The sequence below is a fragment of the Poecilia reticulata genome, chromosome 3 (assembly GCF_904066995.2).
Source record: "Poecilia reticulata chromosome 3, P_reticulata-male-v2, whole genome shotgun sequence".
In the NCBI taxonomy this organism is placed as follows: Eukaryota; Metazoa; Chordata; class Actinopteri; order Cyprinodontiformes; family Poeciliidae; genus Poecilia; species Poecilia reticulata.
The window spans coordinates 18,785,093-18,805,551 of record NC_088832.1 but is presented as its reverse complement, the minus strand read 5'-3'; the positions used below and the strand labels follow the sequence as shown (position 1 = coordinate 18,805,551).

Below are 20,459 nucleotides of genomic sequence, written 5' to 3'. Positions count from 1 at the left end.
ATCCAAAATTTTAAAATAGTCAACCCAATGTACTTAGGATATTGTATGCCTTTCTTTTGATTGGCAAACAAAAGAAAGTCATTATAATTCAGATTTAGAATGATTTACTCATCCTGTTATCCAAAAATCTGTGACTGCTGTGTTTCACAAAAATATTTGCATTTATTAATTTTAATCGTGTACTCATGTAAACGAACAGTATGCGCTCTCCCAGAGCGTCAGCGTTATTTAAATCAATCAATCCTGTCCTTTATGACTACAAATCTAACGTGAATGGCCTGAGAATAATTGCTGGTCTTTGTCGTTTATTATATTAAGACAGAATGAAGTGATTGTAAGAGAATTTACTTGATAACAACCTGTTGCCAAGCACAGAACAGAGTTTTCTATCTAGTGAGTCCATGTCAAATTGGCTCTTTGTCCATTCCTATTTAATGTTTGTTTTGAGGATAACGGAACAGATTGTTTACACTTGCAAGCATGCTTGCAGGATATCTGTCTGTGTAACATGGATCTTTGTGGCATCTGAGCTAAAACCAGAAGCGAAAGAAGTAGAAGCAAAGTGGTCCTGCTTTGGCAGCAGAAGACGTGACACATTCTGACTGGTTAGTGTTTATTCAGACTTTCCTTTAATGTTCCCTCCAAACTTAACAGCATAATGTGTTGGAATACTTACACCAGAACAAGCAAGCAAGTGAGCAAAAAAAAATCTGGTACTCTTGGATCCTATTGAAAAAAAGATTACAATCTCTGCCTACATAGCTTTGCACCATCAATGACAAGATTATGACATCTTGCAACATTTTTCATGTATGGAGGAGCATTTTCAGCACCTGATGCAAAAAACTCAAAGTAATCACACACTTATCTTTGTCTAAGATTATAAAACGTTTGCAGACATTTTTCCCCCTGCTGATTTATATTTGTGTTCTTGTGAAAAAGACAGCAAGGTCAAAAATTCAAGAGTTGCCTTCTTTTTAGGGTCCGGCCTATAAACATTGAGCTGTAAAGTTTAAATTGGATATTGTGACAGAACTTGCATGTCAAAATCTGGATTTCAAAGAACATCACTCAAAATTCAATGTTGACATTCACATTTACTAAAACGATGAAAAATGTTGACATGTTGCTGAGCAATGCTTGATTAAATGTGGATTTAGATGAAAAGAAATTATGATCTGCCCGTGCTGCTTGTTTGAAAGGACTGATGCTGATACGTAAGTGATCAAGCCTTGGCTTCTGTTACACTTAACTTGTAGTTAGAGCTATTTGCGCATATTAAGTTTCACTTTTTTAAGTATAATGACTTTGAGTTATTTTCATTAATATGTAGTGCGATCTTGTTAGATCCCTTCATCACCTGAAATGCTTTCAGCAAATGTGTGACATTAACACCAGCAGTAATAATTGTTAGTGGGCCAGCTTAATATGAACATGTTAAGCAACAACTGTGAACTTCTTAATAAGAAGTGGTAGTGTGTTTCTAATGTAATCAAAACCATGAACAACCATGCTTGATGAAACATCCTAAAATGAGTTGCTTTTTGATATTCTTAGACATCCTTTAAGTGTTTATGTTGAAGAAACCACACACCTATTAACACTTTATTAAAGTTTTTAATAATGTGCAGCTATTTAAAAATCTCCAGTTGTTTTAGGAACAAAAGGTCACGGTTAATTGAGTTCTTTATTTTTAATCTTTTTGGGTTTTTTTTTTTAGAAATTTTAACTTTAATATTTTTAAATGCTCATGAGTTGATTAAACTACAATACAGTTGGATTGCTATGGTCTCTTAATGTTTGTTGAAATCCCACCAATTTGCAAGGGTATTAAAAAGAACATTAACATTTTACTTTAAGATTGCAGAAAGAAATGAACATCTTCTTGCAGGCAACAGGCAAGATTCACTGGCCATGTTGAGCCAATTAACACGCAAGGGCACATCCCGAATGAATTAAAAACACCCTAATCCGATCAGTGTGAAAGGCAAGGCCATTTCCTTCACAGGCCTGGACCAGATGGCACTCACACTTGGAGGCTTCACTGAAACAGGCCAGGCTCAGTCACACAGTGTGAAATTGGGTTAACGCCTGCGTTTAACATAGGCCCTCGGCAATGTGAGGTCTGAAGCCAATTTTCCCCAGGCCTCAAGGTACAGGGTCCACCTTGCCAATTGTTGGCCCCCTATTTAATTACTATTCTCAATGCACATCACTAACTTAGCCATTACAGCCAAAGGTGCTGCTTACAGCTTCCTATTGCCATACACCATCTTGGACAAGTAAATATTTGACAGTTCAAAATGAAGCTACTGTAATTCACCTATTTCTTATGCTGTCCTGTGATTTCCACCCATTAACTAAAATTCACAAAAGGTAAGTACAAAATTTTTTTAGCTTAGTTGCCTTTCATTTCTCTTGAACATTTCTGTAGTGAGTTGAGTTTATTGTACATAATTGTGTTTCCATACTCAGTCTTAAAACATGCACATAATGCAGTTTATAGTGACAATAAACTAAGACATTAGGTCAAAGGAATTTATTTTAGAGGGTAAGGAAAAAATGTCTATGATCAGTCTGCTGTAGAGTGACTTTAATAAAATTTAAACACAATTCTTCCAGTGTTAACCAGCTGTTAACTCAGAAAGTGTTAACAGCTGGCATAAAACATTTTTGACCTAAAAATATATTCTGTAGCGGAGTATCCAGATGGAGCTCACGTTTTAATAGTAAATATTTTTGCAATCAAGATAATTTTTGGATTTTACCTTTTACTATTATAGTCTGAGTGTTTTTATTTAAACCCTTTCGGTTCAGTTCATAGTTTTTTAAAAAGCATAATCAATGAAGTTCTCAGTTTTTCCTCATCATTACACAGTATTGACCAGTCTTTCAAAATGTTGCAAGGACTATAAAAATTATTGACTCCCTCAGACTCTTTATCCTTTTTTTTATTTTAATATTGCTAAAAACAAAACTTTATATAACTTTATATACTAATAACAACTTTTATTAAAAACATGTTTTTTTTTACATATTTGTTAAAAATGTTACTATAAAATAAGAAATAATTTGTGAAAAGATTGAGTTCCTCCACCTCCTCCCAGTGCAACTATTGCAGTCCGAAGAAATGCACCTCTCCTACCATCTGCCATCCTGGTCAAAAACAAGTCGGAGCCAGTTTCTGTGCTGTCAATCAATCCCGGGTATGCGCTGCACAATGTATTAATGGCCGAGAAACAACGTACTGTTACAGGAAACAGTACGTTTCCTGTAACAGTACGTTACAGGAAACGTAACGTTTCCTGCAACGTTACGGTGGTCACCGATGACACATCGGTGACCACCGATGATGACACCGATGTGTCATCATCGGTGGTCATGCTAACTAGCCTGAGCATTCATATAGAGTCACAGGGAGGAAAACAAATAGACAAATTATTTCACTGCCCTGCTATCAACCAGGCTTTGTTGCACTGTATCTATCCTAAAGACATGCCACACTAGTTATCATATTATATCATAGACTCTAATTGTATTCTATATCCCAGGTTTTGAGGTTTTACAATGCAGAGTTTTAACTTTTTACTTTGCAGGAATAGTAGCTTGTGACCTTTCCCAGACTTCCTCAGTATCAGCTTTCAATTACTGCAGGGAGTAAATTGTAGAAATGTCTCAACAAAAAGACTTTGAAGCTGTTGGAGCCTTGTCTTAAACAAAAACTGTTGGGATGTGCATTTGGCACAATAAAGGAAGAAAACAAGGAGCCAAAGGCTTTGCAGACCTAAAAACCACCACACATTTCTTCATTCAAATTTTCTAAAGAACATCCAGTCTCCATTATAATTAAGAAAGGGCAATTCCTCTATTATTGAAAGAAAACCACTAGCACTAATTCAAATGTCATATTTAAATTATACAGCATGCGGAAGAATTAGGGGGAGGGGGGAATTTTTAGACACGTTCAGCAGGCAAATGCAACCCAAATCTGACTCTGTTTTTTTTTTTTTTTTACCAAATGCGACCCATATCCAACTTTTTCACGGCAACCTGAACAGCCCAATTCCGATCTTTTAACCTCCCACCAAAAACAATCTGATTTGTGCCACTTTGATATGTGGTGCTAAACCAGATACGTATCCGATTGTTTTCAACATCTCTGCCATCTGTTTTGTTAAGAAATGTATATATTTTCTTTTGCGTTTTCCTTCAGCATGCATTTTCATCAAGTATGGTATATATATTTTTTGTCTTTTTCTTATACAAGTGCTTGTTCTTTTTACATTTCCTTCTCTCCTTTTTTTTTTTTTTTACTTTTCCTTGGGTATTTCTGCTTCATTATGCAAATGAGGTGGGGCAGGGTCATAATGCTCTACTTGGCCTCAACAAGGAGGCCAAGTACAGTGAAACCTACCATCATGCTATAAAAACATAAATCTTAATTATGCTTCAGGAGAAGCAAATACCATAAATTCACATGTAAACAATGGCTGAAAATTTTAAATATGAAATTATGAAAGTAATCCGTGTCATTAAATCCCATCATTCTTGTTTCTGACTACGCATCCAAACAGGTTTCTCTACAGAAGCTGCGATCAATGTTCCACAAAAGGCCATTCCTATTAGTTGAATGTTCTTTTTATTAACTTCCTTTATTTTGTTATGATCTTGTAACAATAACGTCAGCTTTAAATAACTTTAAAGTCTATCCATATTCAGAAGCATTCATTATTACTTTGGTAAACTGTGCGTTGCGTGGCATTTAAGTTCTTCTGTGGACGTGTTTCACTTTGGGGTTGCCAAGTTCATCTCATGCTTGTGGGTGTATTATATTGAAATGTGCTCAGTCAGCAATGTTGATATTTTTCTTTAACTAGTCCGCTTTCACTGTCCTGTTTTTGCGTCAGTAGTCAACATGAATACTATTGAGGAGCACCTTAGACATTGTAAGGAATTATGTACAATTGTGCGATTCATCACAAAATTCCTACAAGGATTGGAAAATGACTTTTTCATGCTCAGTCAATGTTATCTTCTTCGTCAAACCATTAGATTGATTCACATTCTTCTCTACCATGTTTTCTGCCAGTATGTTTTCATATGTCAGGGAGCAACCCATATATACGGGGCCTGACATGTACTGAAGAAAATGTCCTGCAACTACATGGCTGCATGTTGACTGTTCAACGTCGAATTAAGCATAGGAGAGCTTAAACTATTCACAACAGAAGTTCAGTTATATCATTCAGCAGTATAAACAACCATGCAAAAAAAAAAAAACTTTTTCAGCTAAAGTAATTGTTTTTTAGCAAATAATCAGAATTGAACATCAAGACCTGCACTCTGAACGTAGGTAGTCAGCCACAGCCTTATGAATGTCATCATGTAAACAGTAAATACTGTGGATCTGCAAGGTGGATTGGTGACAAAGCCAATAAAATACCTTACTAATCAGGACTGCTTTGCACATGAGTAACGTGTGCAAAGCCACTGTCAAAGGTTAAACCCTGACAAGCAGTCTGGAGAATTACCATAGTAGACCATGACAAATGGGAATTTCACTGCAGAGCCTGCAAGGTACATAGTCTTCGATACAACTACGCCTCATCCCTATTTTCCACCCCCCTCATCTTTTTTGTGCCTTGTCGCATTTTCTTCTTTTCCTATCAGTGTCAAAGAAAAAATAAGCTGTTGTCTTAATGACGGGTCAAACTAATTCTATGTCTATGACCTACAAGATATTTGAAATATTTTCAAATTTCTAAACTCGAGGCCAGAATTAAAATTAGATCGAGATTTAAACTTCATTTAATTCCAAACTATTTCTCTTACACGCCAAAGAAGTTTAAATCTAGATCTGTTTTATTTTAATTCCGTCCTCAAGTTTGGAAATTAGAAAATATTTCAAATACCTTCACATCGTGTTCATACAAGGAAGAACGGCACTTTCTGAAGACTGAGGGCTGGGTTCAACGGCTGGGTCCTCTTCATATTCATTATATTATTGTTGCTGAATCATAAAAAAACATTCTTGATAATACATAATATATTTACATTATAGTAACAGAAAAAATTTTTGTAATTTCAACTTAATATTTTAAAGTAATCTTATGTACATAAAATATGTTGATTTGACAAGCTATAACTGTCTGAGGGGAAAAAGGGAAAATATGTCTGTTTTACTTATTCACATTGTGTGGGACGGATGTACACAATAAAATCAAATGAATTGAACAGCTTTTTTCTTTCAGTGCAGGTGGGATCCATCCTCGGGAAGATGAGGAAGGTGCCTTGGCAGATTCCGAGCCTCGTCGAGGCTCTCCCATCTCCTGAACACAGGATCAGGTGTCGCCACTTTCACAGCGCCTTCTGGTTCTGTTTAATAGGAAATGAAGTACATCAGAAGAACTCTGTTCGAAACTGAGCCGGAATGGGCCCTGACAGGCAGGGATATCAGCCTGTGACGGCAGTCAGTAATTGAATGATCGGCTCCCCCCTTACTCATAATGAAGAGAATATGTGCTGGGAATGTGTTTGTCCTTCTCCATCCTTCATCTGCCCTTTTGCCTTTCCTCACCCCCTTCTCTTTCTTACCCCTTAATAAATCATTTGTGGGAGCAGAAAATGGGGATAATTTTACTTCACTTCAAAGTGCTTCTCATTGTGTCACTTCTGTAACCTCAAAGTGATGATGCATTAAGAAAGGCTTTGGTGAGAGCTGCCTCAAAGTGTTTTCCCTTGAAACAAAGCTGTGCTGACGGTACCGTGAGAGGCTCAGCTGAAGTACATGAGAGATCAATTATCACACCTCATTTTTTTCTCATATGCAAAATGATAATGGGTGGACCATGTCCATCCTGAACCATCAGGTGGTGTATCGTCTCTCTGTAAATGTGTTTCACAGATTTTCTGAAGGGGTCTGCGAAATGTTTTAAACGGCTAAACAGCACAGGGGAAGGAATTTGCCTCCTCCTTGATCTGGCTTCAAATGTCCCTCTGTGGAAAAGGTTAAAGAGTAATAAAACAAGCTAAATAAAGCTGATACTCTGCATGATTTCACCACAACACTTGTAAACACTGTTTTTGTATAGTTTGATTCCCCCCCCGCCCCTCCCAGTTCCTTGTGTATCTGTGCACGTTTCATTGAGATGTGGTGACATTTGTACCACAAATCAGGCTTTTGCTTAAGTCACAGGTATGGAAAGGTGATGCAGTAAAGGAAGTGAGAGGCACCACTTTAAGATGCAGCATCAGATTTTGCATTGCCATGGGGAAAACATCAAGTCTGTGAGAGATTCTTAATACAATAATTGTTTTGAGACTCGCTCTTCTTAATATTTCCTTGGGTTTTTTTTTTTTAACCTCAAACAAATGCAGTACTGAGCCTGGAATGCCTGTCAGACTGGGCCCTGACCCTGGGCCGGCTGCTATAATGATGGGAAGATGAAAGAACCAGAGCCATTCCCAGGCTGCCCTGTTAGGGGGTGCAAGCCTGTGAAATGGAGAGATAATGGAGACCAGGTGTGCTGTGGATGCAGGAGACACCGCTCAGTCAGTATGAGAGCTCCTCTCAGTGAGAGGGAGGGTAAACTACCCCTGCTGGAAATTAGTCAGACCCTAATCCTCTCTGTTTGGTTTGAGACTGGAAACATAAATACATGGTAAATGTTTAATAATGTTCATGGAAGTAAACACTGTCATCAGGTTCATTAATGCATCAAAACTGTTTTATTCATAAATAAAAAAATATACCAAGAGGAAATTTTTTGAAATGTTGTGCCTGTGTCAGTGTGGTACCCATAAACATGGTAGTTTTAATATGTTTGAACATTTACCTCTTGTGTTCAGCATTAGCTTAAAGTATTGAAAATGTTAGCAAAAGGTCAAGGCGGATCAGCAACAAAAGTGTTTCTAATTGGACCAGACAGGCTTGCTCAGCTCGTTTGTAATTACAATCTAATTAGCAAGCAGTTAACTGAATCCAACATGCAATTTAACATAAAAAAATGAACTCTTCACAAGAAGCCCCTATAAGAGTAAAGATCTTGCGGGAGAAATAGTTCACCCTACTTTTGTTCTTGACAGGAGGTCAGCAAACGATTGACCTGTCACCTGAGTGTTGAATGGCTAAATAGAGACAAGTTCATATAAGTCTTCATTAGTGCTTTCCACACAACTGCTTTTTGAAGCATAACTATAAAACGTTAGTTACATATAAGTGGAAATGCTCTCATCAGCTTGCATTGTCTTCTTGGGATTAGTTCATGATTAAATCTAAAAAGCCCCTAAAGAGACTTCTTTATAAATGACTGAATCACCCACAAAGAAAGAAGAGGCAGACAGTCATTGTGTGAGCAAGCATCCAAAGTCAGGACCTGACAATATGACGTCGCTGCAGAAGGAATTTTATATCATATTCTGTTTGGCTAGCCAAATTGCTATCACTAAGTAAGGTCTAACTCCCAGTTTAGATCATGTATGTTTCATGTGCTGGAATTCAGTCCTTCTCTTTACATGTATACAAGTTTGAGAGCACGAAAGGTTGCAAGATTCAAACAAAAGCTCCTACTCTACAGAATGGCAGCTAAGACCTGACAAGTACTGCCTCTGCTTTGTGAATAACATTTATGAGTTAAAGCACAAGTTTTTTTATTTGCTTACTTAGCCTCATTAATCTAAAAAAGAAACAATGTTTGAATTAAAATAGCAAAAATTTGTCAAAACTAGAATTGATTAATGAAGTTTTCCTTTTCCTAGTCAAGAAACAAACATACACAGCAATCCACAACCAGGACGAAAATGTTACACCGAAAAGACATAACTATTTGACAACTAAAACAAAATCAAAAGTGATATGTTAATGAGGAAACGGAAAATATATGTACAAGGAACATAAAAAATATAAAATGATAGAATTGTAAACTTGAAAATGAAAGTATTCAGCCTTAATACAAATAAACATGAAACATGAAATTGTGTTTATTTTTTGATTAAACCTATGGAAGTGCCAAAAAAAAACTACATTAAAACTATAAATAATAAGACAGACAAAATAACATTACATTTTACATTTGATACACACACAAATAAAGTAATTTAAAAAGTCTGGCGAAGTGAAAACAATTTTTTACAAGGATGAGGTCACGCATCTGGCTAAAACCTAACATTTTATTTGCTTCAGTTTAGATTTTCATCTCTCAGTTCGGTTTTTGTGGTGCGTCTTGGCCAAGATCTTACAAAGTCAAAAAAATCTTATGCCATGATAAAAGGCTGCATATCTCTAACAACAATCACCTGCTTCTTTTTATCATTCAAATATCTATGGTAACAGATTTTATTTGTGATGATATTTCATTTTTCAGAAGTGTGAAATGACATTTTTATTTAGTTGAAAAGGTTAGCAAAAATATATATATCCTGTTTGGCCCTCAAACTTGGGCTCTCAAACTTTGAGCACTTTTCACTTTCTGCTAAGTTAACTGACCACATCATCTTCAGCCACCTAATGATATTTCAGTTGTTCTGACTGGCTAAAGTCCCTTTCAGAGCTTAGGTACATAGCTTTTTAGAGTTTCCATAAATCCATATATCCATCCACCTATTCATCCACCCACTTATCCTGTGTCGGGTTGTGGAAGCAATTTGAGAGGCCCAAACTTCCCTCTCTCCACTCACTTGGGTCAGCTCCTCCAGGGGAATGCCAATGTTTATTCCCTCCAGCATGTCCTGGGTCTTCCTCTAAGTCTCCTCCCAGTAAAAAGCATTCTACGCTTTTCCAGGTCACGTCCATCTCTGATTTGGGGGCACTGATCACCCTAACTGCTTCACACTTGACTGCAGACTTCTCCAGCGAAAGCTGGAGATCATGATGTGATGAAGCCAACAGGTCCACATCATTTGCAAAAAGCAGAAACCCGATCCTGAGACAACTAAACGGATCCCCATAACACCTTTACTCCCTCCTAGAAATTCTGTGTAGAAGGGTTACAATTGGAATCTATGACAAAGGACAACCTCGGCAGAGTGCAACTGTCACGGGAAAAAAGCCAGATTTACTGCCAGAAATGTGGGCCAAGTACAATAACCGGTCATGCGGGGACAAACTGCAACCCAAATCAAGGGGCATGGTACTCCACACTCCTGAAGATTCACCTTCAGGGCTCTCACAGTTACAGGGCCTTCTCCAGGCCCATAAAACACTTTAGACTGGTTGGGGGAACTCTCTTGCACCTTCCAGGTCCTACTGCAAGTGTAGAGCTGGTACAATTTTTTATGGCTAGGACAAAAGCAACACCGTTTCCTCCTGAACCTGAAGTTCGACTATCTGGTGGCGCGTCCTCTCCAGAAACCCCGAAACCCTCAGCACAAGAGATTGTAAAGCCCAAACCAAAGTCCCCAGACTCCACTTCCTCACTGGAAGACATGCTGGTGGGATTGAGGAGGTCAATGGGACATCACTGACTCATGATGTCCCAAGTCTCGGTCTTCAGCACAACATGTCCACCACCACTTTGTCTGATCCTTCACCGAGGGCCTGTTTGCGAAGGACGACTCTACTGGGGGCATAAATCCCCTGACAATTTGGATCACTGGGACACTGAAATCCTCCACCTTAATAAGGTGTCAGCCCAGGGAGGGGGAAATAAATATCAGCTGGGTGAAATTAGATTCATTGAATGGATAAAGCATTTCAGCCACCGACTGGTAGTCACTTGTCAATATTAATTAGTTTCAATTATTTTATAATATACACTTATTTATCATTTGTGTTTTAAGAATTGTTCAATCAAACTGCTTTTGTCATCTCTCCTCCTCATTTTCTGTCTCATACTGGTTACTTCACGTAGCACCACCCACACAGTAACAGAAGTCAGCGTAAGATTGTCTGAGCAGTTTGTTGCTCCACAATTCCTCCAGTTGTGAATCATCAGGCAATTAGTCTGCACCACACTGCCTGAAGCACATCCAAAGCTTCAACACAAACTCATGCAAACCCAGGCTGTCCTCCGGTTTGCCTTTTTATCGGTCTTACCATCTTCTTCGAAGGAACATGACACTCTAAACGTATCGAGCCAAGGTCACAGAACAGCCATTTCAAACTGCCGCCTACTGCTGCAGTGTGAAAGTAATAAGGCCACCATTTAAAAAGCTTCACTTATCAAATTCATATAACAAATGCTGGGCAATCTTCCCACAACATACTCTTTCCCTCTCTCCTTCCTTTGATATATTAATTTTTGACCAAATGTCCCCGCTTGACTACTGTAATGAGGTATGATATATTGAGCCTTAGTCGTTGCCATGGAGACAACCATCCCCTCTTACTTGTCATTAGAGCACAAACAAGTGCTGGCATCTAATGTCATTCCAGTCAACATGACGGAGAGCGATGAGAAATAGAGAGACTGCTGGAGCGCTTTCTCTCTTCCCTCGGCTGGAATTGTTTTTGTGTGTCTGCATCATTTGGATTTCAGTTCATGCCACAGGCTGGTGGACTTTGTGCAGAATCATTGTCAGGTCATACACCTGGGGAGAGACGCATTCATTGTTCTCTTTGTATGCTCTGCAAATCAAAGTACTTTGATGTTGGTCTGCAAGAGAAAGCATGTGGATGCCATGGAGTAATTACCTGTCAGGCATTCCGTCTGGCCGATGTGTCCGACGTCTTTGCAAATGACTGGAAATGTACAATTTACAGCCTTTGCTTCGAAAAAATAGAATGAGAAGTGCTCGTTTTTAAATCTTTCATAACAAATTTATTTCTCAAAATAATTTAACTACGGTAGTGCAGATGAAAAATAATACGTCTTGGTATTCTCATTTTCCCCACCATCGTGATGAAATTATGGGCTGACTAGGTTTGGAGAAAAGAAGGCAGACAAATTAACAGCAGCTTCAAAACAGAGGGAAAAAACTGGAAAAAAAAAAAGAAGAAACAAATGAGCTTCATCACAACTGGGCTAATGCTCTGTAGCTCCCTCTCTGTCTCTCTGTTTGCTCACTTAAAGCCATGCTAAGATAATGACATTGTAGCTCCGTAGCAGTTCTGCAGATGCCTGGGAATATTCCAGTTCATTTTATTTTCATTTAGTATAAAGCTTTATACTTGTTGTCTCGGCATGAAAGCGTGCTTCACTTTCAGATGTTTCTTTTCCCCTCATTTCAGTTTTAATCAGAGGCTGTTTTTTAGCCCTGTTGTTCAAGGTGAAAGTGTAGCCGCATGCCTCCCGTGTCTTTTCTCTGAACATAATCTCTTCCTCACACAGAACAATAATCCTACCTTATTTTCTCTCTCACTGTGGCTCTTTTATTACTTCCAGGTGTTAAGGCTCTACCTTCCTTGCAAGCAGATGTGCTGGGGGGACTCTTTGTTTGGAGCTGTGCTATTCCAAACCGAATATTCATCTTGCAATACTCTGATGGAAAGCAACATGAAAAAAAACCCAAAATAAAAACTAGGTGAATGAGTATTTGCATTAAAGACAGGCAGTGACAGACTGAAGAGACTGTGGAAAAACAAATGGAATACAGATCAAACCTGTAAGTTGTGTGCACAGAGGAAAGTCACAAAAGAAACTCAAACTCATAAATAAATAGGCAGAAAGCAACATAAAATAGAAACTATACATTATTTAAACATCTCTCTCTTTTTTAGTGATCTGTGTATTGACTGGTCAATTTAACTGCACATGTGCTTTTTTGTTAGTTTTTGGCAATAATAAAGAAAATGATAAAACAATAAATACAGTACATTTAAAACACAAGACCTTGTGCCATTGAGTTTCTGTTTTGAACTTTTACCATTTTCCCACAAGTAGCTTAACTGAGATCACAAGTACCTGCAATGAACAGTGGCAGGAAATTGACTAAAGCATTGGAAATCAATTGAAAGTAAATGTGCTCTCTAACTAAAAGTGAACAGCTGATCGCTCCCCTTGGTAGGTCTCTGCATGTGCATTTCTTGCTTTGCGTATTCACTCTCCTCCCTTTATCCAAAAATCTGATTCTTTCTCTCTCTGCTGCAAGGATTAGTATGTGTGCCTCCAGTACATAATTTCTTTTCTGAATTACCAACAAAGAAAATAATTTCTGTAGACATGGACCACATGTCTGTGCAAAACATAAAAGATGTTGTGTTTGACCGTATTCTTTGGGAATATGGTCAAAGACACATCTTCCCACTGTAAAGCTGTCTCCTCAGAGGAAAAATAAATAAATAAATTCAAGACCTAAAACAATGTTTTATCCTAAAAAAAAGTGTTTGTTGCTTTCTATGCGCATCGGTACGTTTTTGGTGGAAAAATAGTTCAAGACAGCCCAAAAAGTGTTTTATTGGGTGCCTAGACTTATGAAAACAGAAATATTTTTTGCAGGTTTTAATTCAGTGTTATATATATTTTATTGCTGTCAAAACTGCTATCAGTTTTGATTGTAATGCATATAAAAATGTGAATGAAGACAAGTGACTTGTTCAAACATTTATTTTTTTTATTGTGAAGCTCCTCTCTGATCCTGTTTCATAAATTGTAAGAAACCAAAGATCTAATGCAAAATAAAGAAACACACACACACACACACACACGCCCAAGCACACACACTCAAAATAATAATAATGTGAAAGTTATGAAGAGGGTTCTTACCCACCCCCTACTTGCTTTCATGGACTGGTGGGAGTGTGACCAGTAAGGGGTTAAATCCGTCGCCCTATAAAAAGGAGCTGTTCATAAAATGGAGGAATAAGAAGCAGAAATAATATTTCAAGTATGATTAGTTCATCCGCAGGGCACCTTGTGTGATTGAGAAAGCGGGTGAGAGAGGGTGGGGGTATTGTGCAAGGCAAGCAGTAAATTATATCTAGCCTTTGAATGATTCCTGCAGATCCTATTACGACAGTGAGGGAGACTAGGGAGTGGTGGGAGGTGTGGTCGGAAGGGGGATTGGGCAGTTGGGAGAGAGAAAAGCAGCAGAACGAATCGGATGAATTCTGATGAATTCTGTTTCCAGCTGTCCGAATGATGGGGGGCAGACGGGTTGTGTTTGGAGGGGGCTGGGGTGCAGAAAAGGGACAATAAGGCAATCATTTACTCTGAACCTAAAGTCATGCACATATTCAAACATACAGACAAATAGTATGCTTTGTTTTGATTCCCCCCCCCCCCCCCCCCCCCACACACACTTTTACTCTAAGCATCACACTCAGCAAATTTTACAGTCAACGTGCCAAACTGAGAAAAACACTGTCTCCTATTACTACCCCCTTGCACTTCCCCACCCTCTCTGAATATTTGAGAGGCGCTTGTCTGCCATTTGTCACTTTGACTGGTGATATAGTAGCTGATAGTGGCATTAATGTGCTGCAGCAGAAGATAGTCCTCACAGGGAAACAGAGATACTAAATTTATTCAGCCTGCTCCTCCATTTTGCCAACAGATGCCAAATATTGTTCATGAAGCCTCCTTTCTTTCTTAGTACAAAGAAAAACCACTTAACCACTGGTAGAGTGTTGCAGCATGAACCAAAAAAAAGAGAAAGAGAATACATTTCCAGTAAAACTTGGATAAGGAACTCCTCTTTACTCTATATTTCCATGTTCTGTTGCTCAAAAGTAAAAGCACTGTTCAGTTTTGTCATTTTAAATTAATAATGTTAGCAGGGTTTTGTGATGTACAATTACACTTATGGACTGTTTCTTACATAAAAATCAAATGAAAAGCAAAAATACAAATCCTCTTTCAGCATAATTGTAATTGTTTTTATTATTATCCTTTCTATCTTTCAGTCCCACATAAAAATAACATCACCCTATAAAATAAAATAACACAAAAAAATAGCAACATAATGTATAATTTAAAAAATACAACTGACACAGTACCCAGAATTCAATATATGACGATTATAAAGTTTGTGGGAGGTTTAGCTATCACTTCCAAATTATATAAACACAAGTGTTGACATATGCCACCAAAATCTAAAAATGCCTTGGTTATAATCTGTGAAAGTATTTGAAATCTCATTTCGCAGCTTGTCTGTGCAGCTGCTCTCCTCTTTCCTTCACACTGCGCAAACGCACAGCAACAAATCCTAAGCGATGTGGAACTATAACGCACTGAGTGATTGAGGACGTTTGCGTGTTGCGGCGGAAAATGGAAGCATATGGGGTGAAGCAGGTCAAAATGCATCAACACGACGAATCTAATATGGCATCAAAACAATGCCATACTTAACGGAGTTTGGCTACATCAAGGCTCATTGCAGTAAAAAAGACATATGGAGGATCAGATAGCAGGTAAAGCAGCGCACAGCTACAAACACTCACCCGGATTAGCATGACGGCCAGAAAGCTAAACAAATACCGCGTAAAATTTTTTAAGTCTTCGAGCTGCGATGTAAGACGCTGGTTCTGCTCTCGCTGTTGAACCGCTACTACGCGCTATAGGTAGTAATATTTCACAGACGGAGCGCCGCTTCTGCTCCATCTGGTAGTGACTCTCACACCGAACCTCTGTTTAAAGCTGCAGCATATAACCTAAAAAAATAAATTTTATATACGTATTAAAACTTTCGCTGTCCTAACATGAGACAAATAATCTCTGAAAAAAATAATCGATCTCCTCTGCCTCCTCCCTGTTCTGCATAATTACTCCGCTCAGTCAGAAACAGCCAATCAGAACTAGCAGTAATCAGCTAGCCGCCATGCTATCAGGAAGGTTTCATTCAGTAACTCAGGTGGCTTAAGGTGGCTCTTTATTGTAATGGAACCTGTATTTACCTTTGAATGTTAAGTTTTATACTTGAATTTCTTTGGCAATGTTGAGAGGTTTTTGTTGGACTTCTTGCATTATTTAGCCTCTTCAGAGCCTTCATATGTTTTCAGTCTGTTAAAGATAGTATTACCAATAGCAGTACAATTTGCACAATGCCTGTTTTGTTTTTTTTTTGGAAAAAGTCATTAAAAACAAGTTTTTGTCTAAATTAAGGTGAATTTATGGCTCCTTTTTCCACATAATGTAACCGGTAGTGCTTATGATTAAAAAAATAATAATTATGTGATCGGTATTGGTGATCGGCCCTCATGTGTGATCGGAATCGGTATCGGCTATATATATATATATATATATATATATATATATATATATATATATATATATATATATATATATAAATTGACAGTCAATAGCTTTCTTGCACTGATTTACGTTGACTTCCCTTCACCTACAAATTAAGTCTTTTGGAAATTAGTTCATCACAGGTCAAATACGCAGGTCAAACATTTCAAGGACCAACAGTTTATGAGCACAATAAAAAATAGATCAAATGTCAGAGCTGAAAACACAAAACTGAGGTCAGTTGGGAAAGTTTCAACACTTTTTCAGGTCATTTCTTCATATTAACAAACTTGTGTTTATTTAAATTTTCTTATGAAGAAAAACACATAAGTATTAACTCATCTGCCTGTCCAAGTATATATATATATATATATATATATATATATATATATATATATATATATATATATATATATATATATATACACACATAAAAACTTGATCGACTTAATGAATGGGGTTTAATATGATGTCAGTTCAATTTTTGCGACTATATCAGCTTAAACCCCTCTGGGACAGCATTTCTAAAAGGTTTAATAGTGTGCTTAATGGAAAATGTTTTACCATTCTTCCAGAAGAGCATTCATAAGGTCAGGCACTGATGTTGGAAGATAAGGCCTAGCTAGCAGTCTCTACTGTAAGTCACCCCAAAGACTCTATCCAGCAAATTTCTTCCACACTTAACTTGCTCGTCCATGTCTCTAAGGACCTGGCTTTGTGCACCGGTTGGAACGTGAAGGGGCCGTCTCCACATTGTTCCCACAAAGTAGTAAGCTTGAAATATAAAATGACTGAGCAAACTGAAGAACTGAGACTTGCTTTCGAGTCCCAAATGACTGAGACAGCCTCATACCATAATTCCATGTACACATTGAGATTAGGAAAGAGTTATTGGACAAGTGTAGTCTTCCTGGAAACAACTCGCCATTAAAGTAAGAGAAAGAGAGCCAGGATTCATCATTCCAGTAAACAAGTCTCCACTATTCTAGTGTCCAGAGTTGATATGTTTTATGTCACTGCATCCAAGTCTTGACTTCCTACGGCTCACAGTTGCTACTTGTTTGAGACATCACCAACGTTTAAGTGTGGAATATTTAATTTCAAATAAATTTCAAGACTGGACTTATTACTCAGGTGACATCCTATCATGCGACCACACTAGAATTCACTGAGCTCCTGAAAGTGACTCAGTCTTTTGCAAATATTTGTAGAACACTTGATATCAATGATTTAAAGTCAAGTTAATTTGCTGAGTAAATACCTTTGACTAAATAGTATATCAGTCTTATGGATTTTTCACACTGAGGAATACTTACTGTTAACATAGTTTTAATAGCACTAAGAATAAGAATAAGAATAATAAGAATAAGTTTAAGCTTGCTCCAACATTTTAAAAATTATATTAGTAATTATTCTGCCAGTGAAATTTGTCACATGATGAAAATACTTGAATGATTCTAAAATATTTTTTATATATTGATTAAACAGTAATATGAACATTGATTAAATGGTAGAATGAGCTTTGAAATAGATAAGAATAACAATAAAAATAGTCGTACTTCATGTATGTCGGATAATTAGCACATTTTAACTGTACTGTTTTGAAACGATGGTAGCCCGGCTGTGCACAGTGTATGCTGGAATTAAATTAGTGAATATTTAAATACATTTTAATGATATAAAGGGATATTTATTACCACTAGGTTACATGTGAGAGTATTTTTTTCTTAGCAAGTTTAGAAAATGCTGTTTTGCTAATGATGTCTGATTTTACTTAAGTCATATTTTTATGTCCATGAAAACAGCAAGAAACTGATAGTGTATTTGTTTCTTGAATTAGTATCCCATTTTAAAGTGGGATACTTAAACCATTCTTTTTTTAAGTACCACGTGACTGGGGTACAAATAGTACGAGTTCTAGAAATTGGAATTGAAATTAAGAGGAAACTACAGAAACTCCAGGTTGGAACAAAATTTCTGTTGCTGTCGAGTAAAATGGAGAAGAGACTCAGAATATCATTGGCAAGTGAGTAACATGATAAAGAATGACAATAGCAGTGGTTACAATTTAATGCTAATAGCAAAAGTCTTAACATGCTGGGAGAATAAAAATGAAAGAATTCTGAACCTAACCCCTCCGATTTAATTACAAATTTAAATTTTCCATAATGGATTGTGATATCTCAAGTCACCAAAATCCATCACTTTGAAGGGTTTTATTCCTCAATTAACCTGTCACCCCCTCCACAACCACCACAGTGTGTCTTTCTGCAGGGCTTCAAACAGAAAAAAAAATCTAATTACTTTCAATATAACTAAGATTGATAATCCAAGCGTTTTCTAATGCATACACTGACCTACAATCTCCAAGTTTTGATTACAGATGGGGATGAGAGCCTACATGAGTCACCAGAAAGGGTTTTTCCCCATTTGTTGAATCTGTTTAGCATATGACATTCACGTCAGAATGTGTGAATGACCTATGAAGAAATTTGAGAAGGCCAGAATTAATTCTGTCATCTATTCCAGGCTTTAAACTGAATGTTGCTTACTCAGCTGCATTATCATAGAGACAAAAATCAGAACTGTGTCAGCAGCCATAATTTATGCTGCATGTTTTTGAAAGGATGTATAAAAAGCACTCTAAAACAACGAGAGGAAACTAGATAGTTCCACAACCAAGAAACAAGAAAGAGACACATTGTCACACAGTTTTTTCATCTGAACCTTTATAAACTAAGCTTAGAAAACCACATTTGCAGGCTTGGACAAAAATGGAGAACCGGGGACATCTTTGGGTTAAATACTCAAAAGTTTGATGTCCCGTACAGCTGACTGGCCAAAACATATGTCTACAATACATAGTCTATACACAGAAAAAGGGAAGGCAGAAAAAGGGAGACGATATACCAAAACAAAAAATGCAAGTGTTGAGTCACACATGGGATGGGAATATTTTTTTCCAAATATTCTGAAGCACATGTTAATTTGCCTTCTATATTTTAATCTAAAAAAAGACAAATTTAACAATTGGCATGAGTGTTGATGTAGTGATTTCCAGAATTTGTTCAAAATCTTCATTATATCGTCCTTTTAAAACAACTGCATGTTTAACTGACTGTTTAAGAAAGGGTTAATAACAGATGATAAGGTGTGAAGAATGACAAACATGCTCTATATTGTGTGTCCTGTCTACAGACTTTATAATTTGTGACCAAAGGTCATATAAAACACAATTCTTTGCGTAATGACTGAAGATATGTAATAAAGTTTTATATGAATTTTAAAATTTTATATGAACTGAATTCATGGCATTACTTGGTAAAATGTATATGGAACAAAAATGAATGGAATATTACAGACTCTACATTACAACTTCTTCCAGCTGATCCCCACAGAAAACAACATAGAACCACACCTGAAACTCTAACCAGCTCTTTGTCATGGAGTGACTTTCGAATTTACCAAATGATAACTAATTGGCTAATGACCATTATAAAATCAAACAAGAAACATATGCAGGAGAAGTAGAGAAAATAAATAATAACTGCTGTGACTACTTCTGATTATTACAACCACAATTTACTGCCAGTACATGGCTTTTTAATGCTTATTTTAAGAATCTCAATTGGGAACATCAGACTAGACTGACATCTGCTCTTACATTCACACTGCTGGCAACAGAAGGTACATTTAGCACAGCTACTACTCATGTTGCACTCTTCAGCTTTGACATATGTCATGTTCGTCTCTGTTGACAACAGCCATGTCTTCTTGTGGACAGCAGTTGGCTTGCTTGCTGCATCTTGTGTTCAGAAAAAGAAGTGAACGCCACAGCTGAGAACTAATGACAGCACTTAGGCTCTCCAAGAATCAGCTACTCCATTGGCATCTTTGCTGACACCCTAACCAAGTCGATAAAGTGTTAAGCTAGAAGAGCTTCTTTCTGTTTTAGTAGTTTATATTTTTAAGACCTTTAAGAAAAAAAATTTCTTAGTACATTTCTTTTACAATTTACTATTGGTTTCAATACAAAACATTGAAACCAATAGTAAATTGTATTTACTATATTTTTAAGTTAAAATCTCAGAAGGGGTGCATTTTTGTTAATCTCTTGAGACTACCTTGAGTTATTCAAATCCAACTAAAATACTTTCAAGTTGACAAGTTTCAGTCACCTTTGCTGCAAAGATGAATGGATGGATGAATTCAATCTAGGTCATGGGTATGATAACATTTTAGATAGATAAAGGGGTAATTCTCGTGGAAGATATGCAAAGCATTCACTTTATTCACTGAAGCGATGTTGGCATACATTTTTGTTTTTGAGTTTAAGAATGTGTTCTCTACCTT

The 20,459-nt window shown here is 37.1% G+C and overlaps 1 long non-coding RNA gene across 3 annotated transcripts in view; it reads left to right on the top strand.

Annotated features, from left to right (window-relative positions):
* The first annotated feature begins 14,890 nt into the window (after positions 1-14,890).
* The window catches only part of LOC145551099 (uncharacterized), a 134,548-nt gene continuing 128,979 nt past the window's right edge, over positions 14,891-20,459 (top strand). The window contains exon 1 of one of the 3 annotated variants that reach the window (XR_014086902.1): positions 14,891-15,286. This is a non-coding gene — a long non-coding RNA (uncharacterized LOC145551099). The remainder of the gene's footprint in view (positions 15,287-20,459) is intronic. The other 2 variants (XR_014086898.1, XR_014086899.1) reach the window with 2 other exon arrangements.